This window comes from Hypanus sabinus, chromosome 3 (genome assembly GCF_030144855.1).
Source record: "Hypanus sabinus isolate sHypSab1 chromosome 3, sHypSab1.hap1, whole genome shotgun sequence".
Lineage (NCBI taxonomy): Eukaryota > Metazoa > Chordata > Chondrichthyes > Myliobatiformes > Dasyatidae > Hypanus > Hypanus sabinus.
This window is the reverse complement of record NC_082708.1, coordinates 168651698-168674118: the sequence shown is the minus strand read 5'-3', so window position 1 is coordinate 168674118 and position 22421 is coordinate 168651698. Positions and strand designations below refer to the sequence as shown.

The following is a 22421-nucleotide window of genomic DNA, read 5'->3' as shown; positions in this document are numbered from 1 at the left end:
GGAAGAATACACTAAAGCTGGGAGAGATGAGGAGTGGCAAGACCGTGTCTCAAGCAGGCACCAGTTTATATCTGGCTGGTGAAGCCAAAATAATATCTTTTGAATGTTCAATGCCCAGTAATCATGAATAAAGCTAGAAAAGCTCATTCCACCTATGTCACAACCTCTTTGGAGAATGTGCTTATTAACCCTTGGGACATTTTTCCAAATAAAGGAGGTTATAGCTTGGTTGACTGATTTGAAAAATAACTTGGGTAAGAAAACTGGCAAGCTCTGGAACAAGTAAAGAAATCTGGGAAGTATAGTCATTTTCACTGAATGAATTCTCCCAGCTATAGAAAGGGTAAACTGCGCCATCTCTCAAAATCAGCCTTCATTTGGCTACCGTGAGGCCTGTAGTTAGTTTCAAAAAGAGATGTAAAAGAGCAAGTAACATGTATTCCTAGATATACAAAACCATCTTCAGATAAAGGAAAAGGCAAAGATTCCTGTCCGATCTGTAGGGCCAAGTTATTAATGGGAAAGCATTTGCTTTTTTGAACGTTCAGATTATAGCCAGAGAAGGCTCCAAATTGACCTAATAATGACACAATAGCAGGACTGCTACCTACAGGGTCGCTAACATAAAGTAAGAGGTCATCAGCATATAGGGATACAGGGTGTTCCATGTCCCCACTCCTAACACCTTGAAATAATGTAGTTGACTTAAATGCAATAGAAAGAGGCTCAATTGCAATTGCAAAAAGAAGAGGGGACAATGGGCAGCCTTGGCGAGTGCCACGTGTTAATGGGAAATAGATTGAAAATAATTTGTCTGTACACACGCTAAAGGCCAGTGATATGATCGCTTAACCCCAGCTACAAATATTCTGCCAAATCCAAATTTCTCCAAAACATTAAACAAGTATACCCACTCCACTTTATCAAACGCTTTCTCCGCATTCAAGGGGATAACAACCTCCAGAGTCAGAGAGTCACTGGGTGAGTAAACCACCTCAGCCAGTCGACAGATATTAAAAAAAGAATGGCGATTTTTAATAAAACCTGTTTGATCATCTGAGATTATCTTGGGAAGGGGGCGTTCTAAATGGCACACAAGCACTTTAGCCAAAATTTTTACATTCACATTCTAAAGTGAGATGGGGCAACATGATCCACATTGAGTCGGGTCCTTGTCATGCGGCGGATGATGCTTTGGGTTTAAATGCAAACCAGTCGGATATTGTTGCATCTACATCACTTTTGGCCTGTAGGAGAATCTTGCTGGTCTGGAAATCTGCCACTCCCTCATCTGCTGCTGCTTGGTTAGAGGATGTAATGTTTTTTCTGAAATTAGAAAAAATTAAATTCACTGTGAGGGGGTCTGTGGAAAAAGTTCTATTCGAAATGGGGACCTTTCTTGTCATATATTGGGAGTCTTAAGGAATTACCTACTAGTTGAGGGCATCTGATTGAACTTGGGAAGTTGCCTCTCTTTTAACACGCATATGATTTACCTTACAGGGTGGCTGATGAATTGTAATATGAGTATGTTCTGGATCATCTGACATGTTGTGGATGTGTGTGGGCCTTCGTCTTGAAGTAGTATGAGGGTATGGCTCTGAAATGTCCGTACTTGTATTTGTGAATTGTTGTATTGCAAATACATTAGCTGCCATCATATGTTCAGGGAGGCAGGGTGAGGGGAGGTTTGTTTTGGGGTAAGATATAAAAGCAAAATGGAGGAAAATGTAATCCATTATGTATTCTGTATTGTGTCATTCCTTCAATAAAAATATATTTTAAAAAAAAGGGTTTGATGGATGTGGGACAAATGGGTATTGGCTAGCATGGTTGAGTTAGGCCGTGCTACATAAATCCATGAATCTGACGAAGGCTACGGGAGTGAACCCAGACAGAAAATCCGGAGTGGAGTCTTTGGGCTAGCTGGACATCATTGAACATCCTTCGGTCAGGTCCTGCAGCCAAGCTGGTTGCAAACGTATTGCTTCGCTTTCCTTGGGACTACACAGGTGAGGCTGAGAGGGCATCTTGACAACTGGGCATCCCACGATCTCCATACCTTCTGCCCAAGCTTGTGCCCTGGAGAGGTCACTTACTCCATTGGCCTTCGAGATTGATGGATCCCACCATCATTACTAATACTAATTAGTAATAGTAATAATAATGCGACTAAAGCCCTCAACTTCCACCAACTCTCCACTCATCGTGGACTCACCTTCGCTACTGAGCAGGTGAGAAGGGCTCCGGGGAAACTCAGACATGGCAAATCATCAGGACCGGATGGCATGAACCCCAAGGTCCTGAAGGAGTGAGCTGAGCAGCTGTGTGGAGTTCTCCAGTGCATTTTCAATCTGAGGCTGAGACTGGAAAGGGTCCTGATTGTGTGGAAAACCTCATGTGTGGTCTCAGTACACAAGAAGGGCCAACTGAAAGTCTTGAATGACTACCGTCCAGTGGCCTTGACCTCACACATCATGAAGACCCTAGAGTGGCTAGTTCTAACTCATCTCCAACCCCTGATCAGATCAGCTCTCGATCCCCTGTGGTTTGCCTACCAGGAGCACATTGGAGTCGACAATACTGTCATCTTCCTGCTTTTCTAGCCTACTCCAATTCGGATAAGCAGGGCAGTACTGTGAGAATCATGACTTCCAATTTCTCATGTGCCTCAATACCATACAGCCTTCACTGCTGGGGCAAAAACTCTGCTTGATGCAGGTTGGCACTTCCATTGTATCCTGGATAATGGACTACCTGACTGGCAGACCACAGTTTGTGCAGCTTCAGAGCTGTGTGTCAAACATGGCTATAAGTAGCACTGGGGCCCTACAAGGGACTGTATTGGCTCCCTTCCTGTTCACCCTGTATACCTCGGACTTTAGATACAACACTGAATCATGTCATCTGCAGAAATTCTCTGATAACCCAGCAATGGTATTGGCAAGTGTAACAGCAATGGCCTGCTGCTCCTTAAGACATGCGCTACGCATGACCTTGTCATCACCAACACCCTATTCTGCCTCCCTACCCGTAACAAGACATCTTGGATGCATCCACACTCTAGACACTGGCATCTGTTTGACCATGTCATCACCAGCAAGAGGGACTGGCAAGACGTGAGAGTGACAAAGGCCACGTGTGGTGCCGACTGCTGGACGGATCATCGACTCATGGTGTCCAAGTTTAAACTTCGCATTCTGCCTGTGAGAAGACCCCAAGGTCAGAAGACTGCAAGGAGGCTCAATGTCTCCAAGCTGAAGAGCAGCGTAGTTGCAGAAGAATTTCGTGAAGACCTAGATAGCAGGCTGCTTGACACACCCCAGGATGACCACACCAGCATTGAAGAGCAGTAGACGGCTTTCAGAGATGCAGTCTACTCTACCGCTCTCAAACATCTCCGACCAGCAATCCGTAGACATCAAGACTGGTTCGATGAGAACGACGAGGAGATACAGGCACTGTTGTCAGAGAAACACCAACAGTTCAGAGCACACCAGAACGATCCCACATCACAAGCAAAGATAAATGCCTTTGCCAGTGCAAGACAGAAAGTGCAGAAGAAACTCCATGAGATGCAGGATGTCTAGTTTAGCAATAAGGCCGATGAGATCCAGGGGTATGCAGACAGTCACGACACCAAGTGTTTCTACGACGCTTTGAAGGCTATGTATGGACCTCAGTCCTCTAGCTCCTCCCCCCTCCTCAGTGCAGATGGGACTCGGCTGCTGACAGAGAAAAAGCAGATTTTGGAGAGATGGGCTGAACACTTCAACCAGGTCCTCAACCGCTCTGTCGAAATCAGTGATGAGGCCATTGCTCGCCTACCTCAGGTGGAGATCAACTGGGACCTTGACAACCTCCCCACAGAGGAAAAAGTCAGAAAAGCCATCAGGCAACTTTCTTGTGGCAAAGCACCAGGATCAGATGCAATCCCTGCTGAAGTCTACAAAGCAGGAGGCCCATTCATGATGTAGAAGCTGACTGAGCTCTTCCAGTCTATGTGGAACGAAGGAAAGGTCCCGCAACAGTTGAAAGTTGCCAGTATAGTCCACATCTACAAGAGGAAAGGTAACCGCCAGTCTTGTGACAATCACCGAGGCATCTCCCTCCTGTCCATAGCTGGGAAGATCTTGGCTCACGTCCTGCTTAATCGCCTTCTCCAACACCTTGAGCAAGGTCTCCTCCCAGAAAGCCAGTGTGGCTTCCATGCAGAGCGTGGAACTGTCTACATGATACTTGCTGCACGCCAACTCCAGGAAAAATGTCAAGAGCAGCACAGCGACCTCTTTATGACCTTCGTCAATCTGACCAAGGCATTTGATACGGTCAGCAGAGATGGCTTATGGAAGATAATGGAGAAGTTTGGCTGCCCTAGCAGGTTCATCACGATTGTTCGGCAGTTCCACGATGGCATGATGGTGAAAGTTTTAGATGATGGTGACGAGTCAGAAGCCTTCCCAGTGATGAATGGTGTGAAGCAAGGATGTGTTCTTGCCCCTACACGCTTTAGCATGGTCTTCTCTGCTATGCTGACTGATGCCGTCCGCGATTGTCAGGGTGGTATACATGTCAGATACAGGACTGGCGGTGGGCTATTCAACCTCCGGTGTCTACAGGCTATTACAAAGGTAAAGGAGACCCTTGTCAGGGACCTCTTATTCGCTGATGATTGCGCCCTCAACGCCAGCACAGAGCAGAAGATGCAGTGAGAAATGGACTGCCTCTCACGAGCCAGTGACAACTTCGGACTTACAATCAGCACCAAAAAGACCGAAGTTATGTACCAGCCCGCACCCAGAAAGCCCTACCAGGAACCACACATCACAGTAAAGAGGCAGAAGCTACTGGCAGTTGACAGCTTTACTTATCTGGGCAGTACTCTATCATGAGCGGTGAACATAGATGCAGAGATCAGCAACAGAATTGCCAAAGCCAGTGCTGCCTTTGGGAGACTCCATGAGAGTGTATGGGAGCAGAGAGGACTCAACCTTACCACCAAGCTGAAGGTCTACCGAGCAGTGGCTCTCACCACCCTCCTCTATGCCAGCGAGACCTGAACTGTCTACAGCAGACACGCTAAACAGCTCAACCACTTCCACTTGAGCTGCCTCCGCAGACTTCTCCACATATGATGGCAGGACAAAGTTCCAGACACGGAGGTCCTGAAGCCGGCTAGCACCCACAGCGTCTACACCCTCCTACAGAAAGCCTAAGCCAGATGCAAGGCTCGAGCTACCTCCACTTCCACTGCAGCACCTACCCTCATGTGTCCCACATGTAGGTGAGCTTTCAGGGCCCGGATTGGCCTCACCAGTCACCTCCGGACCCACAGTCACAAACCCTCCACCTGACAGGTCGTGGTCGTCTTCGACTCCGGAGGACAAACAACAAACAACAACATACCTCAGACTTTAGATACAACACTGAATCATGTCATCTGCAGAAATTCTCTGATAACCCAGCAATAGTTGGGTGTATAAAGGGAGGATGGGAGGATGAATACAGGGCCCTGGTGGAAGACTTTGTCAAATGTTGCAAGCTGAATCATCTGCGCTCAACATCAGTAAGACAAAACAGATGGTGGTGGACTTTAGGAAGACTAAGCCAGCACTGCTCCATGTTACTACTGATGGTGAGGACGTGGATGTGGTGAGGACCTACAAGTACTTGGAGGTGCACCTGGATGACAGACTTGAGTGAAGCATCAACATAGAGGCTGTGTAGAAGAAGGGCCAGGGTCACCTCTACTTCCTGAGGAGACTGAGTTCTTTTGGAGTATGCAGGCCTCTCCTTCACATGATCTACAAGTCTGTTGTCACCAGAACACTCTTCTATGCGGTGGTGTGCTGGGGCAATGGCATCAATACTGTTGATGCCAACAGGCTCAATAAACTGATTAGAAAGGCTTGCTCTGTTATAGGAGTCAAACTGGACACACTGGAGCCTGTAGTAGAACAAAGGACCCTACGGAAAATCTTGGCAATTCTGGACAATGTTTCTCATCCTCTGCTTGCCACCTTGGTTGAACAGAGCAGCACTTTTAGTAAAAGACTAAGACAGCTGTGCTGTTCCAAAGGGTGTCAATGAGGTCATTCTTACCCTCGGCCATTAGGCTCTATAATGTCAGCCTATCACCGGGGAAGTGATGGTCCCCTCTTGTTAGTCTGTTTGAAGTAACTTATTTTTTATTCTTTCTTACTTCTATTCTAATATTTGTATACCTGTGCACTTGTGACACTGTAATTTCCTTTGGAATCACTGAAGTATCTACCTAGTTAATGCCTCCATGATCTCTTCAGCCAACTCTTTTGGACCCCAGGGTATATACCTTCTGGTCCAGGAGACCTTTTGGTTTCCCAACAACCTTCTCTCTAGTTATTAACCCTTGATACATGTAACTTCCATCATACTGCTAGTTTCTTCCACTGATGCAAAATACTTACTCAATTCATCTGCCATTTCATTGTCCCCCATTACTACCTCTCCAGTGATCCAATATCCACTCTCACCTCTCTTTTACACTTCACGTATCTGAAGAAACTTTAGGTATCCTCTTTAATATTATTGGCTTGTTTACTTTTGTATTCCATCTTTACTTTCTATACATCCTGTGTTGATGTTACTGCTGTATAGCTGAGTTTATCCTCCATGGAATTAGGAAGCTCTAATAGAGACTTACAAAATATAGGGGGCATAGATAGGACACATACTCAGAATTTTTTTTTCGAGCAGTGGATTTCAGAAGTAGTTGACACAGGTTTAACATAAAAAGGGAGAAATTTTAAAGAGTTAAACACACAAAATGCTGGAGGAACTCAGCAAGTCAGGCAGCATCTATGGAGAGGAATGAACAGTCGATGTATCGGGCATGGAGCCTTCATCAGGACTGAAAAGGAAGGGGCAGATGCTGGAGTAAAAAGGTGGGGCAGGTGACAGGCGAGACCGGGTGAGGGGGAAGTGGGTGGGTAGGGGAGGGGGATTGAAGTAAGAAGCTGAGAGGTAATAGGTGGGAGAGATAAAGAGCTGAACAAGAAGCAATCTTAGAGGAGAAAACAGTGGACTATGGAAGAAAGGGAAGTTGGAGATTATGGGCAGGCAAGGAGAGGAGAAAGGGTGAGAGGGTAACTGGAATAGAGAATGAAAAAAGGGGAGTAATTACCAGAGTTAGAGAAGTCCATGTTTATGCCATTAGATTGGAGGCTACCCATACGGAATGAAATGCTCCTACTGCTACCTGAGTTTGGCCACATTGTGGCAGTGGAGGAGGCCATGGACCAACATGTTAGAATAGCAATGGTAAGTCAAATCAAAACAGGTAACCATCAGGAAATTCTGCCTTTAGTGCCGGGCAGAGTGAAGCAGATTTTCCAGATCACTTAATATTATTCCTGTTCATACTCAAACATATTCACTTTTTTTCAGATATGGAATTTCCCAGAGAAATGGGGGGGGGGGGTGTTGGGAAATGGCACCCCATTGAACTGACCAAGAACAGCAGTTATTGGGAAAGGAGCACAGGAACCGGGAACCTCAGTGACTGGGACAGGAATGTGTGAATCAGGACCCAGGTGAATTAGAAAGTAACACAAGAAACGATGTCCCAAAGAGTTGGAGTGGTATGTGGAAAACCGGCATGCATCATTAAGGACCCTACCACCAAGGACATGCTCTCTTCTCTGATTGCTACCATCAAGGAGGTACACTTCAGGAACAGCTTCTACCCCTCCACCGCCAGATTTCTGAACAGACAATGAAGTAAACCTTGAACACTACCTCACTACTTTTGCTCCCCTTTTGCACTATTTATTTATTTTATATATATGTATCTTATAGTAATTTATAGTATTCTTATGTATGCATGGTAATGCTAACACAAAACAACAAATTTTACGACTTATGCCAGTGATACCTGATTCTGATTGTGAGTACCAGGATCTGGTTTGTTACAAAGGAGCACAGAAAACATTACCTGGTGAGCCAAGTGCTGAACCATTGGGATTGCCAAATAATATCTGATAGTCAGAGATTCACTGGAGCTACTACTAAGGAGGCTTTAGAATAGCCCCACCAACCCTTCCCCCCCTCATTTGTTACCTCCCATTTCCATGAAAACTGTTTTAATTCCCTTCCTTCAGCGCCAAGATACTTTCTCCAATATAGGAAAATGTATCAAAGATCTATGCAGTCTGAAATTACCAGAAAAGAGCACAATATGGAATACTGTGAGCAACAAGGCTGTGATGGCTGATGATTATTGAATTCTGAGTTGAATCTGGAGGGCTGTAATGGGTCCTGCTGGGAGATGAGGTACTTATCTTGAGCTTCAGGGAGAGAGTGTATGAGAACAAAGAAAGACAATGAGTGGGATGAAGTGTTATAGAGATTAGCTTCATTTGTCACATGTACATCGAAACATACAGTGGAATGCGTCGTTTGTGTCGTTGACCAACACAGTCCGAGGGAGTAGCCCACAAGTGTCACCTACTTCTGGCAGAATATAGCATGACCTCAGCAGCCTGTTCCACACACTCACCACTCTGCATAAAAAACTTACTTCTAACATCTCCTCTGTACCTACTTCCAAGCATCTTAAAACTATGCCCTCTCGTACTAGCCATTTCAGCCCTGGGGAAAAGCCTCTGACTATCCACATGATCAATACTGTTCATTATCTTGAACACCTCTATCAGGTCACCTCTCATCCTCCATCGCTCCAAGGAGAAAAGGGCGAGTTCACTCAGCCTATTCTCATAAGGCATGCTCCCCAATCCAGGCAATATCGTTGTACATGTTGTATCTGCCTGTGCTTTCCTCAGTAGAGAAGACACAAATAAAATCATATTGGCTAGATGCAGTCCATTAAATTGGAAGAATTTTGAGTAAAACGTTGCTTCATTGGAAAGTGCTTTGTTCTCTCACAATGGGAAAGGGGAGTGGAATATTTCATAGGCAGCTACCGACAGAAGAAGAGCGGTATTGGTGGATTTGTAAGGGTGAATTAGAACAAGTCAAAGGGAGAAGCCCCTTTGGAATACCAAGAGAGAAATGGAGGGGTAAATGTGTCTGGTGGTTGAAGTGCCAGAAATGAAAGAGGATGATTTGAGGGGTGGAAGAGGAGGATGATAGTTTAAAAAGTAGGAACTCTTTTGGGACTCTTCGCTGTGCCACAAGCTCTTGAGCTCAGAAATAGTAAGACAAATTATATGAATATTTGTCTTCAGAAATGTGTAAGATGGAGGGCTTTAAAATCCTGGGGAACTAGTACCATTTCTGGGGAAGGTTAGATATGTGTTAGCCAAAAGGTTTGTCCCACAACATGTATAGTATCTATGGGTGGGGTTGGTTTGCTAGTGCCATTTGGGAATGCTACAGAGTATAGAAACATAAGCACTCTACATCAAATACAGTCATAGAAAACAGAACAGTACAGCCCAGGAACAGGTCTGTCAGCCCACAAGTCTGGGATAGCCATGATGCCAATATACACTGCACATTTGCATAAACATGGTCTATGTTCCTCCATTCCCCATCTGTTCACAGGTCTATCGAAAAGCCTCTTAAACAATACAATGATATCTGTTTTCACAGTATAATCTAGATACCTATCCCTCTCTGTGTAAGAAAAACAAATTGCCTTTAAACTCTCCAACTCTCACTTTAAAGCTATGCCCATCTGTAAGTGGAGGGGGAAATGAGAAGATAAAATTAAAGGCTTCTGAATACAGATGAGTTGATGACAATAAACAGTTATGACTTGCTGGCTGTTAGAGTGACATAGATGCTGGTAACTGAGATTCCGGAACCCTGACATTTCGGATGGTTTTACCAAAAGGAAAATGAAGGTAAGCAACTCCGCTAATAATGAATGTGATCACATCTTGATGAAAAACATAATGAAGCATAAGTTCAAGATGTAGAATCAATTTGGAAAGAGCAAGAAGTCACCAGAATGTAAGCCCCGAATCATAGCTGTAGTGTAGGACTGACATATAATGGGACACATTAGAAAGGTATCCCAATCTTTTTCTTCTTAAGCCCCATCACCCCTGCTGGAGCACAGGTCACTGACCTGATCAAGGGTTTTGGCCTGAAAAGTGATCAGCTTATTCATTTCCATAACTGCTGCTTGACCTACTGAGTTCCACATTCAAACTAAGGTTGTTCTTCTCACACCAGTCGCTCCACTTCCTCTCTGTACTCCGAATCACCATTATCAATGAAGGTTGATTTTGTGATTGGACGATGCTGGGACTCTACAGTACAATAACATTTGTAGCAGGTTTGCAGAAAACATGAAAATGTGAAAAGAGATTTCCATTAGTAGAAGAGCCCATGATCTGAGGGCACAGCCTCAGAATAAAAGGACTTCAAAACTGAGAGGAGGAGGAATTTCAGAGGGGGGTGAATCTGTGTCCTGTGGAGGCCAAGTCATTTGGATGTAAATAAGGCAGAGATTTATAGGTTATTAATTGGTGAAAGGGCTAAAGGTTTTGGGAGAAGGCAGGGGAATGGTGTAGGAGTGAGATTTTTCAATCATTGAGCACTCTTTCAAGGCAGATGGGACCTGTACAGAAAGGACAGTTTGCACCTGAGCTGGAGGGGGCTAATATTCTAGTGGGAAGGTTTGTTAATGCTGCATCAGTGGGGTTTAAGCTGGAATTGCTGGGGGATGGGAGCCAGAGTGCCAGAACAGTTACTGGAGAGGTTGTGGAAGCAGATGTTGGTAAGATCTCAAAGTCGGGAACCAAATGGTTGAGCATTGTGCAACTAGTATCTTGAGCTGCATATACTTCAATGCAAGAAGTATCGTAGGGAAGTCAGGGCAAGCATCAACTCCTGTTTTTATGACTCTGTAGCCATTTGTTGCAGGAGGGGTAGAGCTGACAGCTCAATATTTCTGGGTTCCATTGTTTTAGATGTAACAGAGTGGGAGGGATTAAAGGAGGAAGTTTGCCATTAGTAGTCAGGGAAAATGAGAAAAAGGAAAGGTACGGCCATGCTAATGGGGCTATATTACACACCACCCAACAGTCCTTGGGATTTAGAGGAAACAATTTGTAAAGTGATCACAGAATGCTGCAAGAAACACAAGGTTATGAACTGTAACATATTGACTGGGGAAAAAAGGTCTAGCTGCATTAGTTTGTCAAATATGTTCAGCAAAATTTCCTTCATCAGTACATATAAGTTCCAACAAGAGGGCATGCATTTCTGGATCTGCTAGTGGGGAATGAGACAGGGCAGGTGAAAGAAGTTTGTGCAGAGGAACATTATGATTCCAGCAGCCACAATGCCATTAGCTTCAAAGTAAATATGAAAAGAGATAGGTCTGGCCGGGGGGTTGAGATTCTAAACTGGAGAAAGGCCAATTTTGATGGTATCAGAAATGATCTGGCAAGTGTGGATCGGGACAGGCTATTTTCTGACAAAGGAGTACTTGGAAAGTGGGAGGCCTTCAAAAATGAAATTTTTAAAGCTTGTATGTGCCTGTTAGAATAAATGATAAAGATAATGAGTGTTGAGAACCCTGGTTTTCAAAAGATATTGCGGGCCTGGTTAAGAGAAAAAAGGAGGCGCATTGCAGGTATAGGCAAGTAGGAACAAATGAGGTGCGTATGGAGTATAAGAAATGCAAGAGAGCACTTAAGAAAGAAATCAGGAGGGCATGAAGTTGCTCTAGCAGACAAGGTGAATGAAAATCCTGAAGGATTCTACAAGTATGTTAAGAGCAAAAGGTTCAAAACTGGGCCCCTGGAAGACCAGAATATTAATCCATGCATGGAGCCAAAACAGATGGAGGAGATCTTAAATGCATTCCTTGCATCTGATTTTCTTGGGAGATGGACAGAGTCTATAGAAATGTAGCAAAGTGGGATCAACTTCATGGACCCTATACAGATTACAGAGGAGGTGGTGTTGTTACCCTGAGGCAAATCAGAACTGATAAATCCCCAGGGTCTAACAAAGTGTTCCCTTGGACCCTACCAGAGGCAAGTGCAGAAATTACCAAGGCCCTAGCAGAGATATTTAAAACATCCTTAGCAACAAGAGAGGGACCAGAAGAATGGAGAATAGCCAAGGTTGTTCCACTGTTTAAAAAAGGCTTTAAACAGAAATCAAGAAATTATAGAACGGTGAATCTGTCATCAGTTGTAGGAAAGTTATTCTAAGGTTGTCTAAGGGACCACATATATAAGTATTTGGATAGACATAGACGGATTAAGGATAGTCAGCATGGCTTCATGCTTGGTAGGTCATGTCTAGCCAATGCTATACAGTTTTTCAAGGAAGTTGCCAGGAAAGTGGGTGAAGGCAAGGCAGTGGATGTTATCTACATGGACTTCAGTAAGGCATTTGACAAGGTCCTGCATAGGAGGCTGGTCAAAAGGTTCAATTGCTCAGCATTTAGGATGAGGTAGTATATTGGATTGAACATTGGCTTTGTGGGAGAAGCCAGCGAGTTGTAGAGGATTGCCTCATTGACTGGAGGCCTGTGACTAGTGTTGTGCCACAGGAATCAGTGCTGGGTTCTTTGTTGTTTGTCACCTATATCAGTGACCCAGACGATAATGTGGTTAACTGCATCAGCAAATTTGCTGATGACACCAAGATTGGAGGTGTAGTGGTGTTATGATCCGAGCCCCCTCCTTTGTGAGAATCGCAAGAGCACCCGTTTGGGGGGGGGGGGGGTCAGTAGACCCAGGAAGTGGGAGAGAGAGAGACGTGCAGAGTACTGCGTTCCAGCGGGATGCAAAATAAGGCGACAGTGACTATTGTCTCATGGAGACCACGTGTAAAGCCCTCGGGCAAAGTGGGCTGGTTGAGAGAGAGATTGCATCATCCCAACCTGATTGACACCTGCGACCCCGTGAGGAAGTATAAAGGAGGGTCTAAGGGGGACAGCCCCCTCAGACGCACCAAGAAGACACGAGAGTGATCCCGCCGTAGCGGGAAGCCATTTTGAAGGAAGCCACGTGCGTTAGATTCCAGGATTGGAATTTGTGGCTGGAATCGCAGAAAACCGCTTTTGACTAACATCGGGAAGGGGAACCAACGCTACCCCCGATTCAACGGAAGCTTCATCAAGACCCGGCAAGTCTTTCCTCTTCTCCCCAATCTCTCTCTCTCTGTCGCCCCAAGTGAAACCCAGCGATTCCCAAAAGGCTGAAGCCTGCAGACTTCTGAGTGATTTTTATATTTCCAACGGACAATATATTATCCCATAGACAACAGTAGAGCTCATTTCTTAATGATGATTATTACTATACCCACACTTTAGATTGAGTATTGACGACGTGCATTATCTGAGTGTTTGTATTAACCTTACTTTTGTGCCCCTTTATAAATAAAAATGTTTGAAAATAGTGACATCAGACTTCAACGGACCTCTCTATCTTTGCTGGTAAGTTATCCAGTTATGGGATACGTAACAGTGGACAGTGAGGAAAGCTATCATGATTTTCAGAGGGATCTGCATCAAGTGGAAAAATGAGCTGAAAAATGCAGATGGAATTTAATGCAGACAAGTGCAAGGTTTTGCACTTTGGAATGACCAAACTGGGTAGGTCATACACAGGGTAGGCTACTAAGGAGTGTCGGAGAACAAAGGGATCTGGGAATACAGGTCCATAATTTGTTGAAAGTGTGGTCACAGGTAGATAGGATTGTAAAAAATGCTTTTGGCACGTTGGCCTTCATAAATCAATACACTGAATACAGAAGATGGGATGTTATGGTGAAGTTGTACAAGATGTTGGTGAGGTCAGAATTAGAGTATTATATGCAGCTTTGGTCACCTTCCTGCAGGAAAGGTGTAAACAAGGTTGAAAGCTTGCAGAGAAAATTTATAAGAATGTTGCCAGGTCTGGTGGAACTAAGTTATAAGGAAAGATTGAATAGATTAGGACTGTATTCTTTACAACATAGAAGACTGAGAGGAGATTTGACAGTGGCATACAAAATTATGAGGGGTATAGATAAGGGAAATGCAAACAGACTTTCTTCCACCGAAGCTGGGTGGGACTACAACCAGAGGTCATGCTGAAGGGTGAAAGGTGAGAAGTTTAAGGGGAAGATGAGGGAAAACTTCTTCACTCAGAGGGTTGTGAGTGTGGAATTAGCTACCAGCACAAATGGTGCATGTGAAGTTGATTTCAACATTTAAGAGAAGTTTGGATATGTACATGGATAGTAGGGCTATGGAGGTCTACAGTCCAGGTGCAGGTCATTGGAAATAGGCATGGACTAGATGGGCTAAAGGACCTAATACTGTGCTATACTTCTCTATGACTCCATGAAATCAAACTTCAGACAGGTGAACGATGAGAGGCCAATGAGGAGAACATTGATGTAGTAATGTCTGGATGTTAAAAAAGACATGACTGAATGTTTCATTATCAGTTGAGCTAGGGCAAAAGACAAAATAGGAGACCACAGATACAGAAATAGACAAAGTTGGCAATGGAGAGAACTTTATGTCAGATTCACAGTTCAGGTTTAAACACAATGCGAGGGCAAACAAACTGGTGCAGATTCAGAAAACAGTCAAAGTGAAGACTTGCATTTGTAGAGTATATGATAAGGATACAAGGATAATAGTTTTAACCTTCCCCAATATTTTGTTGGAAGTTATTTCTGCTCAGCCAGTAATGTAGAGACACAATACATTTCTCAACATATTTTGCAATTATGGAAATTAGCTTCTCTTCAGATTTTACTGTGGTTACGAATCAGAATTATCACAAATTAAATCTGTAGTTAATTCTCTTGATAGGAACATACCTAAATATCAGTACTACAGTAGAATTATCAGTCATTCTTGCCCCATTTTACCTAAAAATAACACGACTAGGTTCCCAAATCTTTCAACTTGTTGCAATTATCACAAAGTGATTGTCAAATGGAATTCCTTCATTAAAAAACCTGCATTGCATCCAATTACACTTAATAATGTAAAAAGCTTTAAGTTCCTCGGGGTGAATATCACAAATGATCTGACTTGGTCTAACCAAGCAGAGTCCACTGCCAAGAAGGCCCACCAGTACCCTTACTTCCTAAGAAAGCTGAAGAAATTTGGTCTGTTCCCTAAAACCCTCACTAATTGTTAAAGGTGCACCGTAGAAGACATTCTTCTAAGGTGCATCACAACCTGGTATGGAAGTTGTCCTGTCCAAGACCGGAAGAAGCTGCAGAAGATCGTGAACATAGCCCAGCACAACACACAAACCAATCTTCCATGCTTGGACTCACTTTACACCGCACACTGTCGGAACAGTGCTGCAAGGATAATCAAGGACACGACCCACCCAGCCAACACACATTTTGTCCCTCTTCTCTCTGGGAAAAGGTTCAGGAGGCTGAAGATTCATACGGCCAGATTTGGGAACAGCTTCTTTCTAACTGTGATAAGACTGCTGAACAGATCCTGACCCGGATCTGGGCCGTACCTTCCAAATATCCGGACCTGACATGCACTACCTTACTTTCCCTTTTCTATTTTCTAATTATGATTTATAATTTAAAGTTTTATTATATTTACTTTGATCTCTCTAGTATCAGTTGTTTGGTGACAATAAAAGTAAAAGTAAAGTAATGCTTCCAAATATTAAATATTGCTTTAAAATTTACACTTTACACACATTCAGTGGCCATTTTATTAGGTATCTCCTGTATCTAAGAAAATGGCCATTGAGTGTATGGTCCTGGTCTTCTGCTGTTGTAGGCCATCCACTTCAAGGTTCGACATGTTGCACATTCAGAGGGTCTCTTGTGTACACACCACTGTTGTAACATGCAGTTACAGTCGCTGTCCTGTCAGCTTGAAAAGTCTGGTCATTCTCCTCCGACTTCTCTCATTAACATGGTGATTTTGCCCAAAGACGTGCCTTTCATTAGATGTATTTTGTTTTATGCACCATTCTCTGTAAACTCTAGAGACTGCTGTACATGAAAATCCCCAGAGATTGCCAGTTTCTGAGATACTCAAACCACCTCGTCTGGCATCAGCAATCATTCTGCAGTCAAAGTAACTTAGATCACATTTCTTCCCATTCCGATGTTTGGTCTGTACAACAAACGAACCACTTGACCATCTCTGTATGATTTTATGCATTGAATTGCTGCCACATGATTAACTAATTAGATATTTGCATAATGAGCTGATGTATATGTGTACCTAATAACATAGCCCCTGAGTATATGCACATATACCTCAAATTTTCTGGAATTTTGATTTATATAATACTTTACTAATAACATTTTTTCCTAACCCTGCATGGTAGAAAGATTGTCCATACTGAAACATTTTGTGGCAGACTTCACCTAATGTCACATCTACCCAATTAGTTAACATTCCTACAGATTTGCACGGTGAAGTGGTCAACTTGGCTATGGCAGTAATTTGCTCTTCAGGGGACTTGAGAATTAAAATTACATTTTATAAAAGCAGTAAAGTGCATCAATTATTTATCCAAGCGATCATGTGGGAATTGCGAAACAAATACTTTAAAGGATAAATCATTCATTACTTAAAACTGCTTGGACCATTCCCTTAGCAATTTTATAATAGTATCTAGCGCATAGCTGTTAGAACACTGGAAGTAATTCGAAGATGTGCTGCTTGGAGGTTAATGGTTGGGTTGAGTTGTTCTCACAATGTCACCCTGCGAGGAGACATCATCAGTGTGCTGTTGATTGTGGTGTGTCCTCTGAATGCTTGGCCTTTATATATTACTCAATCGGCTGATTGGAAGTCAGTTTGGAACTCAATTCTGATGTGGGCAGGAAATCTAGTCGCTGATTGGCTGTGTGGCGAACTTTGTGTGTTGTGTCCCACCTAAACAGCTCACTCTTCCACAAAACAAAACTGCATTTAAAGTCATGTGCATGGAGGCAAAGAAAGCATTTCATCCATTTGCCTGTATGTAATTTGATTTTTGTGGGCACATTCGTCTCAATTGCCTGAAAAGATGATTATCAGATGTTCAGCTGCATATTTCCTTTAAGGCCAGGAAAATTCATCTGTGCTGTTTGGTGTCAACATTTTGTGGCTCAGGACTAACCCATCATTAATATTTATAATCATGGCCAACTACAGTGGTTTTCTTCATTAACCAATGGCATCAAATAATCCTGCCTTTGCTGTTAACCTGTTAATTGAAGTGGACTGCAAGTCCAAATGAGAAGTAACAATTAAAGGAAATTCACTAAACTGAAAACAATCATAATCTTGAAATATGATTTAGACGACGTTTATTTTGTTCCATTCTGGCAATTAGGACACTCTTGTCATTTGAAGTCACAATAGTATGGCTAGCAACCTTTGTGAAATTAATTGCCTATAAAAATCCTTTACTGTAACTGACATATCTATTTCTGTGAAAAATCAAAAATCTTCAGATAATGGGAATCTGAAAGCAGAACAGAAAATGCTGGAACCACTCTGCAGATTGGGTAACATTGAAGGATAGAGAATTGGACTTATTGTTTCAGGTGTGCTGGGGAAGAACGATTAGTTTCCTCTGGTCAAGAAGGTGCCAAGCTGCAATGTCCTCCAACACCGTTTTGGTTTCTAGGAATGGTTTTGGGGACCACGTGGGGAATTAGGGGTCAGTTTTAAAGTTCAAAGTAAATTTTATTATCAAAGCACATATACTGTGTACAATGTGCTGCGTATGTTAATCAAAGTGGCTTCTTTGTTTGTTAAGAGTAGGAATGCTTCTTTGTTATGATAAGTGCTTTCTCTCGCAGTTTGTTTAGCTTTACAATTGCTGATAACAGGGATTGTATTCATTTGTTAACCAATGGGGGTATGTTACTTTGTCTTGTGTGTCTGGGAGCTGGGTTTCATGGTCTTTTCGGGGAGTTGGGAAGAAGACGCCGAAGAAGGTGGACGTGTGCTGCACTGCTCGGTTGACCACCAGGGTGGTCCCAGGTGCAAGGACATGGAGGTCGGAGGAAAGTAACGAGGGGTCGAATGGTTCAATGGTTGACCTCCAATGATGTGCACTAAATTGACTGAACTCTGATAAGTTTGGCGCCTTTTACTTTATTTTCTTTTCCTTCATATGTACTGTATTGTTAGTACTCATTTAGTTTTAGTAAAATCTTTAAAGTATATTCCATAACAGTATCTGGTGTGAGTTTGATATTGTGTGTGCAACGTGGCATAAAATTGATTCCCACAGCACCTGCATATATGGGAGGCGGGGAGGGTGAGTGGCTGGCCTTATTTCCCCTAGACACATACCAGCCTGTTGGACAGTAGTTACAACTGTATGCCATCACATACTACCTGCGGATTCATCTTCTTGCAGGCATTCACAGTAGAACAGTGAAATACAATGGAATTAATGAAAAGCTAAACACAAAGACTGACAAATAACCAATATGCAAAAGATACTATACAAATAAATAAAACACTGAGAACATGAGTTGCAGAGGCCTTGAAAGTGAGACCATAGGTTGTGGACGGAGTTCAGAGTTGAGGTGAGTGAAGTTACTCATGCTGGTTCAGGAGCTTAGAAGTAGGATAATAGCTGTTCCTCACCTGGCGGTATGGGACCCAAGGCTCCTTTACTTTCGAATTTCACCCAAGCATGCCGATCACTGGTTTGACCTTCGGGCCTCTTTCATAGTGAGAGGTATGCAGATTCTGTATTTCTTTCACAAGCAAAGACTGACAAACAACCAACGTCCAAATGAAACAAACTGTGCAAATACAAAATAAACACCAGAACAATTAAGAAACTATCACTACAAAAGAAAATATTAACCAATAGAAGAGCATGACCCTCAATGGAAGACATTCCCACCAGATATCGACAGGGAAGTGTCAAACGCCTGGCTCAGAGTTGAAGACCTCTTCACAGAAACAGAGCAGTTTCTTCTGGCAATACAGGACCAGGTGGTTAAGGCACAAAAAAAATCAAAAATACATAATAAAAGACCAACAAATTCAAAACAATAAATGCAGAAAATGCCAAAACAGAAACAGTCCAACTAATTAAAGGATACTGCAGCAGTTTAATTCAATCTTTTTACTTACACAGAGACAATCAAGTGACAAACATCATTCACCAAAATCTTGTTTTAAAGTACAAACTCATAAAAGTCACCATACCTTACTCTAAATACAAGCCTGATCTTGTTTCAGAGTCTTACAAACGGATCCATTATTACAGATAGGACAATCCGTAATAACCGTCCAAATATAACATTACAGGATAAACCAGCAAGAACAACTTACTTAATCGATACAGCCATTCCAAACACACCTACCTTACAAAAATCAGTAAGTGATACAACAGCAGTAATATGCTGAATTAAAAGAGGAAATTGAAGGACTATGGAACATGAACAGGGTATACACTGGCCGAATAGCTAAATCTACAACTGGTATAATTCCAAACAGCATTAAACAATTAGGTCTACACAGCAATATTTATGCAAATCTCCAGAAAACCATAATACTAAACACCACTAGACACCAATAGTCTGAGAATTCCTAGCAATTGAGAGATGTGTGCTTGCCTCTGACAGTACTTCAGGTTTCACCAGCTTGAGCTGAGGAAAGATAAAAACATAATTACAATAACAAAATAATTTAAGACCAACCCTTTGACTGCATTATTTGGCATTGCTGGAGGAAAAGGCTTTATTTTGGAGACAGCTGATTTGCATATTTTGGCTTTTACTTCTCTTATAGCTAGGTGGGTGCTCTTGCTTAAATGGAAGGATGCCACTCCACCTACTCATGCTCAATGGTTACGGGACATTATGTCATGTTTAAATTTAGAGAAGATCCATTGTTCAGTTTTTGAATCTAACCAAGACTTCTGTACATTGTGGGGACCATTTTTGAGTTATTTTCAAATCCTTTGATTTGTGTTAAAGTACAGATGGTGGCGAATAATATATTTTATTATATGATAATTACCCCCCTTTTTTTTCTTGTTTTTCCTAACAGCTCTGACTTTGGTAGTGGGTTTAGATTTTTTTTGTATAACAAAATTATTATATTTCAATATTACAATTTAATTTTTATGAATACAGGGTTTTGTGATTGTAACTATATTTTTAAAACAATGTATTAGGTACTATTTTATTTTTGTGACTTAAATAAAAATATTGAAAGAGAACCACAAAAAATAAGTAAATATACTGAGAACAAGAGTTGTTTGAGCCCTTGAAAGTGAGTCCATAGGTTGTGTTCATTGATCAGTTCAGTGTTGAGGTAAGTAAAGCTATCCATGCTAGTTCAGGAGTCTGATGGTTGAAGTTACCCTTCAAACAGCAGGCTTTTGTACCTCCTCCCTGACGGCAGCAGCAAGAAGACAGCTTTGTCCAGATGGGGGCCTTTAGTGATGGATGTTGCTTTCTTGTGGTAGCACTCTTTGTAAATGTACAGTTGGCCCTCCTTATCCGCGAGGGATTGCTTCTGGGACCCCTTGTAGATACCAAAAAACGCGGATGCTCGAGTCCCTTATTTAACCTGTGTCAGTGCGGTGGTCTTTAGGACCTGGCGGAGCTCCAAATCCTCAGTGTTTCTGTTCATGAAAATAATCAGGATCACGATTGAAAATAAAGTGGAAATAATAAAGCGATCAGAAAGAGGTGAAACACCATTGGTCATTAGAAAAGTGTTAGGCTACAGTCGGTCAATGATCAGAACAATTTTAAAGGATAAAGTGAGAAAGGTCCTGCCTCAATGAAAGCTACAATTATTACTAAGGAATGCAGTGGTTTAGCTATTGAAATACATACGTTTCTTAAGTGTTTTCTATGCATAGAAAGGTAAAATATATACTATTTTCTAAGACAAATGTTTGACTAACTGACGCTAAATAATACTGGACGTAGCTGTTCCGACTTACTTAGTAAGAGAACTTCTGATTTTCTTCTATCCCGATCCACAATAACCTACGCACATCCTCCTGTATACTTTAAATCATCTCTACATTACTTATACTACGTAATACAATGTAAATGCTATGCAAATAGTCGTTATACTGCATTGTTTAAGGAATAAAGACAAGAAAAAAGTCTGTACATGCTCGAAGAACGAGTGCTGGAAGAGCACTTCCAGGTTTTCTCGATTCGCATTTAGTTGAATTCACGCATGCAGAACTCGCAGTTAAGGAGGGCCGACTGTACTCAAATGACGGAAAGGGGTTTTGCTGTGATGGACTGGCTTGGCCTGTCTGGTTTGTGGACAAAGATGAGGGACAGTTGTAAGTCAGGGGCTTTACATGAAGAGCTAGGAGCAGGAACCAGTTAAAATGTTGTCGAGCAGCAACGTGCCTCAATGTTGTGGTTCAGTTTTTTTTAAAAAAAGGTTCATAGAGATTTTTTGGGGGGCAGAGTGAAAAGTTGGGGATCAGGTTTAAGACCAGGGATGAGGGATAATGAGGTCAGGGGCAAGACCGGGATTCAGAGTTTGAGTCAGTGTGTCATCACACATTCTGGTGCCAACATATCATGCTCCTGATGTTCAACAGAACATCACAAACAAGAATAGGCTGGACTCACAAGGGCCAGTGATTCTTCATTCTACATCCCCACCCCACCCCCAGCAGCTGTAGGTCCATTTGTGTGTGTAAGTCAAGGCCTGAGATCAGACCTGTGTTCTACGAGTCCTGTGGTCGAGGCTCAAAGATCAAGCACGGTGATTTTTGGATTTGATACCCAGAAACTGGGCAAAGTCCAGAAGTCAGCAAGACTGGAGGCAGAAGCCCGAAAGGCAACTCTCTGAATCCAGGCCAGGGACTGGAGACAGAAATGGTGCTGGCGCAGCTCTTTGCAGGCAGAGCCGAAACTACTAGACTTCCTTTGAGACTCTGTAATTTACCATTAAGGAAGTATGCTTTTGAGCCATCTGCGAGTGGTATCCTGAACTATTCGGTGTACTGGCTTCTTGAAAATGCAGGTACAGAATGGTGGCCATTGCTGGAGCAAACATGGGACCAGACAGAATCTTCAAGCTGGGCCAAAGCAGCAAGGCCCAGGTCGGAGAGCAGACAGCAAACTGATTTCTGGCCGATTTTAGAGTTGAGCCAGATTTTTAAAAGTTAAGGCAATGTTGCCAAGGGTGGAGAACAAACCAGTGTTCAGCTCACTACTCTAGAAAGTTTAACTCACCTCAGCGCTGAATGAACTACATGGCTGTGTATTTACTTTCAGGTTCTGTGCATCGTTTGTTCACTTTTTGTTTATTATTTGCAGTTTCTTTTTTGCACAATGACTTTGTGATGTGGGCTTTTTTTTATTGTGTATTCTATTGTATTTCTCTCTTTTCTGGCTGCCTGCAAGAAGATGAAGCCCAAGGTTCCATATGGTATACATATTTCGATAATAAGTATAATTTTGAACTTCTTTATCTCCCAGGGTTGGAGGCTATCTGTATCAGGTGCTGGGTGAGT

At 42.7% G+C, this 22421-nt stretch overlaps 1 long non-coding RNA gene across 1 annotated transcript in view; it reads right to left on the bottom strand.

The window, feature by feature from the left end:
- Nucleotides 1-18707, bottom strand: part of LOC132391889 (uncharacterized) — a 45967-nt gene extending 27260 nt beyond the window's left edge. Inside the window, exon 1 of the long non-coding RNA XR_009511368.1 lies at nucleotides 18551-18707. This is a non-coding gene — a long non-coding RNA (uncharacterized LOC132391889). The remainder of the gene's footprint in view (nucleotides 1-18550) is intronic.
- Nucleotides 18708-22421: the final 3714 nt, after the last annotated feature.